This window comes from Magnolia sinica, chromosome 5 (genome assembly GCF_029962835.1).
Source record: "Magnolia sinica isolate HGM2019 chromosome 5, MsV1, whole genome shotgun sequence".
Taxonomy (NCBI): domain Eukaryota; kingdom Viridiplantae; phylum Streptophyta; class Magnoliopsida; order Magnoliales; family Magnoliaceae; genus Magnolia; species Magnolia sinica.
This window is the reverse complement of record NC_080577.1, coordinates 105,699,054-105,712,822: the sequence shown is the minus strand read 5'-3', so window position 1 is coordinate 105,712,822 and position 13,769 is coordinate 105,699,054. Positions and strand designations below refer to the sequence as shown.

General features: G+C 41.2%; 2 pseudogenes; both read right to left on the bottom strand.

Annotated features, from left to right (window-relative positions):
* Positions 1–1,573: 1,573 nt before the first annotated feature.
* On the bottom strand, positions 1,574–3,660 carry LOC131246566 (chalcone synthase 2-like; annotated as a pseudogene).
* Positions 3,661–3,983: 323 nt separating this feature from the next.
* On the bottom strand, positions 3,984–9,641 carry LOC131247136 (small ribosomal subunit protein eS12-like; annotated as a pseudogene).
* Between the last annotated feature and the right edge of the window lie 4,128 nt (positions 9,642–13,769).

Genomic DNA, 13,769 nt, shown 5'->3' with positions numbered 1-13,769 from the left:
GCAGAGTCCCAAAAATCTATAACAAAAGTCCTTCCCAAAAATCAAGGTTGTTTAAGTTACCTGCCAAAACTCTTCCCATGGAGTAAATGGAGCAGAGTCAAAAAATCAAGGCCATCCAAATCGTGGGTCCGAAACTGGCCCGAACTGGTTTGGCTGGTGACTAGGCCAGGCCGGGTTGAGCCCAGTTCGACTCGGTTCGGCCCGATGTTCACCCCTAATTAGATGTGTGATTCCATTCCGGGCCTAGAGCCAAAAAATCATGCTAACCTTTGATTCAACTCAACTACAGCAATGGAAACAGTAGGGAGAGATGTCCACCCTTGATTTTTACCAAGCTCAACATGACAAGAATGTGCAATCCATTCCAACCATTAATATGACACTAAAAATCTATGGCTGATGTCCAAAAATCAGGGGCATATATGATTCAGGTGGGCCGAACCAATGAAAATAGTTTGGAGGGTGAGTTTTCTTTGTACACTATTTTCAATCATGTTGTCCACTTGAATCATGGATGAGGCTGATTTTTTATACATGGTTTTAATATGGGGTGACCCACCTGATGGTTGGGGTGGATTTCATATTAACACTATGATGGGGCCACCATAGCTGGCTACTTTTCCTCTTAGGATAACTTTTATGTGTATTGTTATTAGATAGCATTAATTTGTCTTTGAATTAATCAACTAGTTGGACGAAAATACAATGTCCAACTAGTTGTGTGTGAGCATTTCTATATATATATATATATATATATATATATATTACATACTGCGCAGTTGATTGATTTTCATCCAACAACCCTATTCACACAAAGATCAACGTGATGAGGTCGATCACCGTCTTCTTCGAGGAAAACTACTCCGAATCCACAGAGCTTCTCTGGACTCCTCAAAGAGACTTCTCAAATCCACGAGGAAAAAGAAAGAAAAATAGAAATAAATTATATAAAATTCATAATTGGATTGATTAATGAAATAAACGAGTTCACAGCCCTTTAAATAGGGATACTAAGCAATAGAAGAGATTTCAAAATGAAACTACGACTAAAACTCTTAGAATCCGAAACTTATTATAAACAGTAAACTTACTATTTATAAACGGTCGGTCTACTAGTGTGCAAGGTTTTTAGCCAAAAATAGTCAGTGTCCTATTTGGCTTCACCACGTGGTTCTCCTAATTATTCTAAGCGCTTTTCGTGTTGAGCGCAACTCCTAGAGCCCAACGGATGAAGAGTTGTAATCAAACTAAAACTTACTATTTATAGTAAAAACAGAATTAAAATAGGGAAATGATCATCGATCTGATGGTATTTTGCAAATCCGGCTTGCGCAACCTGGTGTAGCGAGGTTGTGTGGCTAAAGTAGCTTGTTCTATCCAAAGTTATATATTTTACGTCCAATGGATTGCGAAATATGCCTGATTTAAGGTCTGACGGTCTGGATCACTTCTGTCGACAACCGGGCCTTTTCTGATCCATCTTGGCCATGAAATTGTCCGTGACCCGCCCTACATCACCTACAAATACATCATGTCCCACCTATAACGGGGAGTCTTTTCTCATGAATCATGAAACACTTCGGTTTTATCACACTTTCTTAGAAAAAGCCATATATTGAGCATTGGATTATTACATGCTGCAAGCAACACACCATATCTTAGGCACCTCTCATGCGAAAACTACAACACCACAACTCAGTTTAATAAGCTAGTTATAGGAAGGCTATGCAAGACCACAGTCTCAACAGTCAGACCAGGCCCGAACCCGAACAGCACACCCCAATCCAGTCCTTCTCCAGTAGTCGCCTTCCCTTCCTCCGCAGATTTCTTTCTTATCTCATCCAAAATAAATAGGACGCACGCACTCGTCATGTTCCCATACTCGCTTAGCACGTGCCTCGTCGCCCGCATCTTCTCCTCCTTTAGATTCAGCTTCGCCTCCACTTGATCAAGGATCACAGGCCCACCTGGGTGCGCAATCCAAAAGATCGAATTCCAGTCGTTGATGCCAAGTGGCTCGAATGCCTCCACTAGGCTCTTCTCAATGTTCTTTGATATGAGCTCAGGCACGTCCTTGAGCAGGTGGAATGTGAGGCCCACCTCACGTAAGTGCAAATCAATTGCACCATCTGAATGTGGTAGTATGGTTTGTGCGGCCGACACAAGTTGGAAGAGCGGTTTCTCGGAAGGTTTAGGATCAGCCCCAATGATCACTGCAGCCGCACCATCTCCAAAGAGTGCCTGACCTACAAGACTATCAAGGTGTGTATCAGATGGGCCACGGAAGATGAGGCTGTGATCTCAGAGCACACAACAAGAACACGTGCACCGGCATTGTTCTCAGCGAGGTCCTTTGCAAGACGGAGAACCGTGCCACCAGCAAAGCAACCTTGTTGGTACATCATGTAGCGTTTGACAGATGGAGGTAGGCCGAGTAGCTTGGTGAGCTGGTAGTCAGCACCGGGCATGTCAACGCCACTCGTGGTGCAGAAGACTAGGTGGGTGATCGTAGATTTGGGGTGGCCCCACTCCTTGATGGCCTTTGTCGCAGCCTCCTTACCGAGCTTTGGAACTTCGACGACGACCATGTCCTGACGGGCATCGAGGGAGGGGGCCATGTACTCACACATGTTGGGGTTCTCCTTGAGTAGTTCCTCTGTCAGGTGCATGTAACGTTTTCGGATCTTTGATTTATCGCCTGCATGGCCAAGAACGCAGCACTTTATTACGTAACTTATAAGTGTTGGTTTGGGAGAATATTTTTGTGCTTTCAGTTCATCCCAACGAGAATTACCCATCAATAGTTTGGATGGCATATAAACAATACATGGTAGAAATTTATAAGTTACGTAATAAAGTGAGAAATGCTTAAAAAACGAGTAGCTGTCCGTCCAAGCTATTGACCATTGTGGACAAGCTATGGAGAGAAACAAACCAAAACAAAAAAAAAAAAAACCAAAAAACAACTGCGTAGATCTAATGATCGTCACCATCCAATCAATATTAAAAAGGAACAATCAAGATCAAGTGGAGGAACAAAACAATTCCAATCATCATATTTCAAGAAGGCTACTCAACAGCTCCCACCGTAAATTGCTTCTGATTCCAAAGAGTCACTTTGGTTTGTTGATGCTAACCATCCAACATATGGCTCATAAAAAACGGATAGCTGTAAAATAATGACCCACAAATGAAAGGCTCCACCAATGAATAAATAAACAGTAATTAAGATCAGATGCTATGAATAAATGAAGGGTCCAGATTGATGATTGGGAACACTCACACATTCGCTTGAACTTCTCCTTGAGCTCGGTCATGTGCTCGCTCTTAGTGATCCTGAAGTAGTAGTCCGGATAGTTGGCCTGGATCACTTCATTGGATGGCGTGGCCGTGCCGATGGCCAGCACTGTGGCAGGGCCCTCCGCCCGCTGGGCCTTTCTGATCTGATCGATCGACACCGTTGACATGGCTCTTTGTGCACTACTCTGTACCAAAATATGAGAATTCTCTAAAAGGAGAGTCTAAGAAGCTTGGACACTGATGATTTGGTGAAAAGAGGGAGCATTTGGGTTAAGTTATATACAAGGGGATAGGTTTCATGAACGGGTAGATGGGGAACCACGTTGGTTTGATGGTGAGCTAGGGATCGGTCGGTTGATGGGGTGCCACGTGTTGCACGAACGCCACGAGTTCCTGTATCCTAAAGCACTGTGCGGCCACCCTTTCTTTTCTTTTTTTTTGTTTTTTTTTTATGACAATCAAGAAGCACATCCGGTTGGTTTCCTGACAAACCCAAACGCCCATTCACTGGCGACTAGATAAGATAAAGGCTGTCTCAGAAAAGGACGAGAAAATGCAAACCCATACACCTACTAGCAAAATTTCAACTAGTAACTACCATACTTTTCCTATCATCCACACATTCAAATCGGTCAAAGAGCACATGCATGAATCTTACCAAATTTAGCTACACTGATGCTAACTCAGTGGGACTTCACATACACCAAATTTATTCATCTCCATGACCATTCACCACAACACAGGAACAACCAACAACCTTCCTTGCCTTCCCCTCAGAGTCGATCCTGCAGAGCCCAACCCACTCAGTGAGGGTTTTAGCACTTGGGACCGATATCAAGCTCACGTTGTGGTCAGCACAAAGAGCCCTGACGAGTTTCACATTATTAAAGTGTATCTTCAATACTACAATCAAAGATTCTCCGATCAATCAAGGACTACAATCAAGGATTCTCCAATATTCAATCAAGGACTATAATCAAGGATTCTCCAATCAATCAAGGACTACAATCAAGGATTCTCCAATCAATCAATATAGCCATTGTTTCTATCTTTGGGTGATAGCCCTTTCATGTGTAATCTTTTATATACGTGTATACATAGGATGAAAATAATAATTTTTAGCAAGCTTTCTCCCAACGCTCTCTCTCTCTCTCTCTCTCTCTCTCTCTCTCTCTCTCTCTCTCTCTCTCTTAGTTTTATCTTGGTATCAAAGCAAGGTTAGTATTTTATTTTTTTTCCTTCTTTCCCAGGGTTGATAATCTGGATTGAATCAATGCCTGGTGATATGATTTGATATATTTTTTTTTCTTCGGTGCCAAGATCTAGTTGTTGTTTGTTTGCTTTTGGTGATTTTTTTTTCAATGGAGGACGACAGATCATCTATTGGAAAAACTGTTGTTGCACCTCTATCTTCTACGCAGCCCCTCGTAATTGAGAAAGAGAGTCCGACTCTCCAGATTAGCACCGTCAAATTCGATGAAACCAATCACTTGACATGGGCAAGATCTGCGAAGCTCTACATTTCTGGACGTGGGAAGATTGCATATATTACGTACAGGGGCAGTTAAAACACCAGATACATCAGACTTGACAACCGTTGAACGATGAGAATCAGAGAATTCAATTGTTATGTCCTGGTTACTTCATTCTATGAAGCCGGAGATTGGGAATACATATATGTTTCTGCAGACTGCAAAACAGATCTGGGATCTTGTGCAATGGACATATTCTCAGAAGAAGAATGCTTTCCGCATCTATCAGTTGGATGTGGAGACCTCCCAACTCAAGCAGGGGGAGAAGACCCTATCGGAGTATTACAATACTCTTCGACAAAGATGGGAAGAACTTAATCAATATCAGACCTTCGATTGGGAAAGCCCCAAAGATGGTAAGATTTTTTCAAAGTTTATTGAAGAGAAGCGTGTATATCAGTTCCTTACAGGTTTAAATCCAGAATATGAGACTGCTTGTGTGCAGATTTTGAGTAGAAAATATAATTTTTCACTTTTAAGAGAGGTGTATGCTTATATTTATTCTGAGAAAAATAGGCGTTACTCTATGGGCCATGAAATGATCCAGCCTAGAGATAAAGTGGCAATGGCTGTAAACAGACAGGGTTGGAGAGCATTGGTGACACCTACAGTATCATTGCCACCTGTGTTTCCTTCTCGCCCAAGCAAGAATCAGAAGAACTCCCAGCATTTTTATGACCATTGCAAGAAATATGGACATATCAAACAATTCTACTATTTTCTTAATGGGTTTCCACAGAAAGGGTTATTTCTACATAAAGGGCCTACCTTGCCACAAGCGAATCGGAGTGCATCCTCACCGTCCGCTCAGACTGCCTTTACTGCTAAGATTCCGGTTCAGAATCATACCCCTCCCGCTGCACCATCTCATTGTGTTACTATATCTCGAGAAGATCTAGATCGATTCCGGGTCCTAATGGCACAATTTGACGAAAAGATAGCCACTCTACTTTTGCACAGTCAGGTACATTTGCTTCAGCAAACACTGTCTCCATTGTTCCTTCCCCATCCTGGATCATCGATTCAGGAGCATCTGATAATATGAGCGATATGCCTTCTCTTTTCTATGCATATTCTCTTTGTTCCGATAGAGATAAAGTTCGGTTAGCGGATGGATCTCTTTCTTCTATTGTAGGGAAAGGACTCATAAATGCTACCTCCTCTCTACCACTCTCTGATGTGTTGCATGTTCCTCAACTCACTACCAATCTTTTATCTATCAGTAGCATTATATGGTCGTTGAATTGTAGTGTTACATTTTTTCCATCTTATTGTCTTTTTCAGGATCTGGTAACGAAGAAAACGATTGACAGTGGACATGAAGCTAATGGTTTGTACATCCTCGATGATCCGCAAACTCCAAGTGTGCTTCAACCATGTGCATTGCAGAGTCAGCTTGTAGTAGCAAATAAACATCAAATTATGTTATGGCATAACCGGCTACGTTACATTTCCTTTTCATTTATGAAACATTTGCTTCCAGCTTTATTTTTTGGTCAATCAGTGTGAAATTTGCCAATTGTCCAAACATTATAGAACTACTTATCCCTTGAGTTATAATAAAGTTAGTAGTTTTCCTTTTTCACTTGTTCATTCTGATGTTTAGGGACCCGCTCTTATACCGTCTTTTTTGGGTTTTAGATACTTTATGTTATTTATTGATGATTTCAGTCGTTGTACCTGCCTCTTTCTTATGAAACGTAAAGATGAAGTTTATTACATCTTTAAAAAAATTATTATCATGGTTCAGACTCAATTTTATACAAAGATTCATGTGTTTCGTTCTGATAATGGAACTGAATATGCAAATTCTGGAATCCAAAAGTTATGTGAAGATCATGGTATTGAGCATCAAACATCTTATGTTAGAACTCCACAACAAAATGGTCATTCAAAACAGAAGAATAGACATATCCTTGATTTGACTCGTTCTATCTCCATTGCGATGAACGTTCCCAAATTTTTTTAGTCTGAAGTTGTCTTGACAGCTTGCTACATTATTAACAGCACACCTTCTAGTGTGCTGAATTTTCAAACTCCTTGTTCTGTTCTTCGTCCTCGTGACACAGAATTTATTCTTCTACCCAAGATTTTTTGTTGTATTTGTTTTGTGCAAGATTTGGGTCAGGAACGTTCCAAACTTGACCCAAAATCTCTAAAATGTATATTTTTGGGTTACTGTAACACACAAAAAGGATACAAATGCTATCATCCACCCAGTCGACGAAGGTTTGTTTCCAAAGATGTTTCCTTTTTTGAAAATTAGCCCTACTATTCAGGTCCAGTTTCTTTGCAGGGGGAGTGGTTTGCCACTTGTCGTGACTGTGATGTCCAACCATCACAGGTCCCTCTTCCTGTTGTCATACTAGATCCGCCTATATCCTCTCTAAAGTCTTCCATGTCACCTATGTCGGTTATATATCATGAACATACTACTGGTGACTGAGTTGTACATGCAGGACCACATAAGGACTTGCAGTTTTTGGAAGGAAGTCCTGCTTCACAACACTACAACGTTTCTCCTGTATTAGATCAGTCCATGCCTTTCCCACCTGGTGAGCTAGAATCTCCTTATGTTCCCCCTCTTGCTTCAGACCTTGAGATTCTCATTGCTTTACAAAAGAGTAAAAGACAAATTTCTACTGAATATCATTTATCTGATTATGTCACATATTATGCTATGTCACCATCTTATTGTGCGTTCTTAGCTTTTGTCTCTTCTGTCACGATTTCCTCTACTGTCCGTGAAGCAATGTCTGATCCTAAGTGGAAGGTTGCAATGGAGGAAGAAACGAGAGTTTTGACTCACAATGATACTTGGGAACTCATGTCATTACCCAGAGAGAAGAAGGCAGTTGGGTGTTGTTGGGTGTTTACAGTTAAGCATAATTCAGATGATATGGTGGATCAGTACAAAGCACGGCTGGTTGCAAAGGGGTACGCACAAACCTATGGGATTGATTATTATGAGACCTTGGCTCCTGTTGCAAAGATGAATTCCATTTGTGTCTTACTGTCCTTGGCTGCAAATAGTGATTGGGAACTTTATCAATTAGATGTTAAAAATGCATTCCTTCACAAGGATCTTCAAGAAGAGGTGTATATGACTCCTCCACCTGGTATCTCATTTCTTAACCATGAAGGGCAAGTCTGTTTCTTAAAGAAATCCCTATATGGACTTTACCAATCTCCTCGGGCTTGGTTTGACCAATTCAGTGGGGTGGTTATTGGTTTTGGATATCGATAAAGTGCAACAGATTATACTCTTTTTATTAGACGCATTGGTGATAGTTTTACTGCTCTTATTGTCCATGTCGATGATATAACTATCACCAGAAATGATCCAATCGTCATTCAGGAGTTAAAGTCTCATCTTCGACATTGCTTCGAGATTAAGGACCTTGGCCCTCTAAAGTATTTTCTTGGCATTGAAGTTGCAAGATCAAAGTCAGGTATTTTTATCTCGCAACGTAAATATGTCTTGGATCTTTTACAAGAGTGTGGCAAATTGGGATGTCGTCTAACTAATACACCTATTGAGCAAAACCATAAGTTGGGTAATGTGGAAGGAGAGCCCCTTGTAGATGTCTCACAGTATCAGCGACTAGTTAGAAAGCTAATTTATCTCTCCCTTACTAGACCTGATATTACTTATGCTGTAGGAGTTGTCAGCCGTTTTTTGCATGCTCCTCACTCAATTCATCTTGAGGGGGCCTTTCGTATTCTTCGGTATTTGAAGGGTTGTCCTGAAAAGGGTCTAATCTTTCGTAAACATGGTCACAATCAGATTGAATGTTGGACGGATGCTGAATGGGCCGGATCAGTTACCGATAGACGTTCTATATCTGGATATTACACTATGTTGGGTGGTGATCTTATTTCTTGGAGAAGCAAAAAGCAGAGTGTAGTTGCTCACTCTAATGCCGAGGCCGAGTTCCGAGCCATGGCACATGGTATTTACGAGATGATCTGGCTACAGAAACTGTTGTAGGAATTAGGAGTTGATGTTCCAACTCCAACAACTCTGTACTGTGATAATAAAGCGGTAATTAACATTGCTCATAATCCAGTACACTATGACCGCACAAAACATATTGAAGTTGATTGTCATTTTATTCGTGAGAAGCTACTTTCTGGACAGATTTGTATGGTGTTTGTTCCTACGACCGAGCAACATGTGGATATTTTCACCAAAGCAGTTGGCACCATTCAGTTTTAGTTTGCGCTATCAAAGCTCGGTATGCTTGATATCTTCCAACCGGCTTGAGGGGGAGCATTAAAGTGTATCTTCAATACTACAATCAAAGATTCTCCAATCAATCAAGAACTACAATCAAGGATTCTCTAATCAATCAATATAGCTATTGTTTGTATCTTTGGGTAATAGCCCTTTCATGTGTAATCTTTTATATAGATGTATACATAGGGATAAAAATAATAATTTTAAAAATAATAATTTTTAGCAAGCTCTCTCTCTCTCTCTCTCTCTCTCTCTCTCTCTCTCCCTTAGTTTTATCTCACATAATCTGGCTGGTTGCAGTCCTCGGCCAGCACGCAGAGCTGTGCAGCATGCTTCTCGATTACTTTGGCACCTTCATGAAGACCACAAGCAAGACCATCATGGGCCAGTGATTTCTTCAACACAAGCTGGAGAGCTGTCATGATGTCCATGGGCTCACCAAGAGCTGGGGCGGTTGTCTCCACAGGAACACTGGTACCCTCATCAGCAGACATGTTTGTATATTGAAATCGGACTGGCACCGCTTTTCCGACGCTTGCTCTCGCCATAGGAGGGATGGAAGAAGAGGTGCGGCCACCCTGATATATGCTCGAAATCCAATTTGTCCATCAGTTCCTAAAGATCATATTAAGATGAGATGCAACAAATGACTACAGGAAAAAGTGATGATTGAAATGTCCACCATCCAAAACCTTCCTTAGGCTCACTTTATATATGTCATCCAACCCGTTCATAAGGTGGTTCCCACCAGGATGTAGAGAAACAAATAAATATCAGCATGACCCAAAACTTATGTGAGCCTTCATTGGGACCGTTCATTCTCCACTGACTCCTGTAGAATGGCCCACTTGAATATTCGGTCTGAATTCTTTTTAACCGATAATCTTCACATGAGTTGACCAAACTGACGGACAGTGGATTTCGCACCGACATAGTGGTGGACCCAATACCATTTTGTGTCACGTGAACTCTTTGCACAAGAGATTAGAGTAGCCATTGAGTGGTGGACCCGACTGAATTTTGTGTCACTTGAACTCTTTGCAGAAGAGGTTAGAGTAGCACTTGAGTCTCCGTTGTACAAACTTTGACTGGCAATTCCTAAGAAGACTACATTTACTTAAACTCTAAAAATAAAGGAGACACCTCAAAATTAAAAATAATAAGTTTTTACTAAAATTGCATTTTGGAATTGAAATGAAGTATTTTATTTTTTTTGCAAAACGGACTCACTAGCCAGATAAGTTGGCCAGATGACCCCTTATCATAAAGATTGATAGGTTGTGTGTCTCGTAACGATACTCAGATAAAAAAATTTTGCAGATTTACGGTTCACACTTCAAACACCAATTTCTCCCTATCTGGAATGAATTTCTTTGAATCGAACGCACCTGAGCCCAGTTACATCATGCCGTAAATAGGACTGGACCCAGATCTAATGGACTATGTCTGCTTCGTTTGGGCTTCTTTCTATCCAGTTTTGTGAATAATAGTTCTACGGCCCGCTCCACATCAATCCCTTCCACTTGAAAAGAACTTATCGCCAAGTTATCCATCGTACTCGACTTTTGATACTAGTATAGATATGCTAGTATTTAATGTCTGTGAGATCTCTAGGTCCTCGGAAAGATCAATGACTTAGGCATTATTACATGATTTTCCTGGTATCAAAACTCAGCTCATCTTCTTATTTCTCAATTTATTATATGTCCTAATGGAAAACAAATCCTTACGTAGGTGAACCAACATGTTATCACCCACTTCAAATACCTTCTAGCACCAATATTTATCCATCTCTCCCTTGTATTAGCGTGCATAGTCGCAATCCAGCCCGCCATATTTTCCATAGCAACACTCCTTCCTGGTGACTTAGGCAATGGAACCATATCGAGTGTATGCTTAGGACTGTCACACCCCAAACTCGGGAACCGGGCACAAAAAATTTTCGGTCACCGAATCCGGTGCCAACAGCCTCCGTGGTACCCCATTCTCGACTCCTAGCTCCCATGCGTCAGGTTCCGATCTTGGGATCGTATATGGAAGATTTTCAGTGTGAATTTTTTTATAAAGGAGCATAATCACAAGTAGAGGCGTACACGAACCAAACTAGCTTAGTTAGCTTGCACGACTCGACTCGAAAACGCTCGAATATTCGACGCAGTTTGAAGCTGAGTTCGAGCTGAGTCGAGCTGATTTTTTGAGCTTGAAAATGAGTTCGAGCAGGCCCCAGCTCGACTCAACTTGGATCAAATCTAGCTCGAATCGAACTCGGATCGAACCAGTACGGTGACTCGGTTACTTTATCATTGATGTTGCTCACCAAGTGTTTGATAAAATAATTCAACGAAGTGTGGCTGGTGGCAAGGAAGGTATGTACATGAAACAAATACCCTTTTTTTCTTGGTTTTTATATTGCTTAGAAGGTATTTGATAAAATACCTGTAAAACCATTACTTCTGTTTCACATATAGAAGGATTTTAAAGGTGCAGTCTAGGTGTTTGTGGAAATGCCTCAATGGCGAACTCGGCTCAATCTTAGCTCGAACTCGACCCGAGCTGGCCCGAGCTGCTGATCGAACCGTGCCGAGCTGGCCAGTCAGGCTCGAGGACCGAGCCGAGCCGAGTTCGAGCTGAGGTCAGCTATGGCCGAGCCGAGTTAAGCTGAGGCTAGCTTGACTCGGTTCAACTCAATGTACACCCCTAATCAAAAGTGTACCCAAGTCACCAAAACATCATCACCGCATATCCACTAATAAAATATTTGAGTATAATGTGGAAAGGGAAATACATCATATAACAAAATTCTAAAAGATCGGGCCCATGCTCCTGCTTCAATGTAGCTGTGGTGTAATGCCCCAGAAAAAATCATACAAAGACCTGAGTACCACCTCCGGTAGAAATCACTAAGGACTAATTCCTTTAGAAATTAGACGAGAATTAGCTAAGTGTCAAACTAGATTATCTGTGAAATTAGCTCTAACCATTTTAAATACCAACTGCAAGACCCAAAACACATAGAATCATTGACGCTACATTACCCTGAAATCTAGGATCAATCTCTAAACCCGGTTGCTCTCGGGAGCACACCGAAACTCCGTATCAGACCTGGACCACGCATCGAAAGTCTGATTACCGCGAAACTATACGGTTATGACCGCCTTGTTGGACTTGACAATCATCTCAGTAAATTAAATCCAGATAGTGTCCAGAAACCCACAACTTGAGCCCGGAGCGAAGTGTGTGAGAAACGCGAATATCTTTAGGAAATGAACTAGGACTTAAGTGAATTGAGTCGTTTCACTTGTAGGCCAAATCTAAGGATTCAGACCGTGAAAATATGACCCAATTACACCCTCAGATTAGAAAAATTTTTCAACACATGTCAGTGCACTTGTGGCCCTGATCGAGTACCAGTGACCATTAAACCGAAACTAGTCCTCCTAGTCGATCTCTAAACCTGATCGAATGAAAAACTTAACTCGACCTAGATCCAATGTCAGGAAGCTTAAGTCTGACTGCATGCAGAAAAGGGGCCTCCAGATGTGCCCCGTCGAGCCGAAACAGCCGACTTTTGGCAATAACCAAAGTATACCATGACCCTGAGGCCATTTACATCAGTCCTAGGCCTATATAAAGACCTAAACCCACCCCTCTCTCATTCCATACGAATTTCAGCCCTAGGAGAGAGAAGAGAGAAGAAAGAGAAGAGAAGAGAGAGAAAGTGGGAGATCGTTTCTGGGATTCGATCCCGCCACTCCACATGCTTAACCACCGTTATCATATCACTATTCCGGCAATTCTGACTCCGTACTTGGGTAAGAAATCCTAAACCTAACCTGTTTTAGAGGTTCAAATAGAGCAAATGGCGGGATAGCTAACCTATTCCTTGTTATTAGTTGTTGTAGTGCCGTAGACAAAAACTTGGTGTACGAACTGAATTCGTTACGAGTCTACTAGCATAAGGTGCGGACTATAAATGTTTAGGTTATGGTTTTCAAGGCTTTCAATGTCATTTAATGATTTATGACTGACTTGAATGCTATCACATGCTTAGATACGATGTTTCCCACGTTTTACACAAATATATGAACTATGTTGAATATAGTGTATTCCATGTGTTTGTTGGTATGATTGAATGAATATAGAATTTGGATTCGTGCTTGCCATGATTATTTGTCGTGAATGTATGGCTGTTATGCATGTGACAACTCCTTGGTGAAAGGATTTACCCTGACACTCGTTATCGCTAACATACATTACGTATGTTGAAGTGTATAGTCTAAGTGCATGTGAAAATGTCTGAATGAGTAAATGCTTGTTTAAAGGTATAATATAATGGTGTTGAGACAGGATTCTCAACCCCCTTATCTATACTTATGGTTTCCTTTATGTAACCTATCATACTATTACGTGATTTGGGATGAAATAACTATGTATGTTAACATGTACACTAGGTGTTTGTTAAAATGTTCAAATAAGATCTCTATGTGGATTGATTGTCACATGTTGTTCTTGACTATCACATGTGAAATAAATTATTTTGGAGTGTGTTTGGGACTATGATATAGTCCAGGCAATCGATAACAGGTCCTAGATTGGTGGCTGAGGTTGTTTCGCCACACTGGACGTGTTCGATGAATTCGAGTCGTACTTGGGTAGTCGACAGTGGTTAGGCCACACAGAGTGCTTAAGCACTTTAT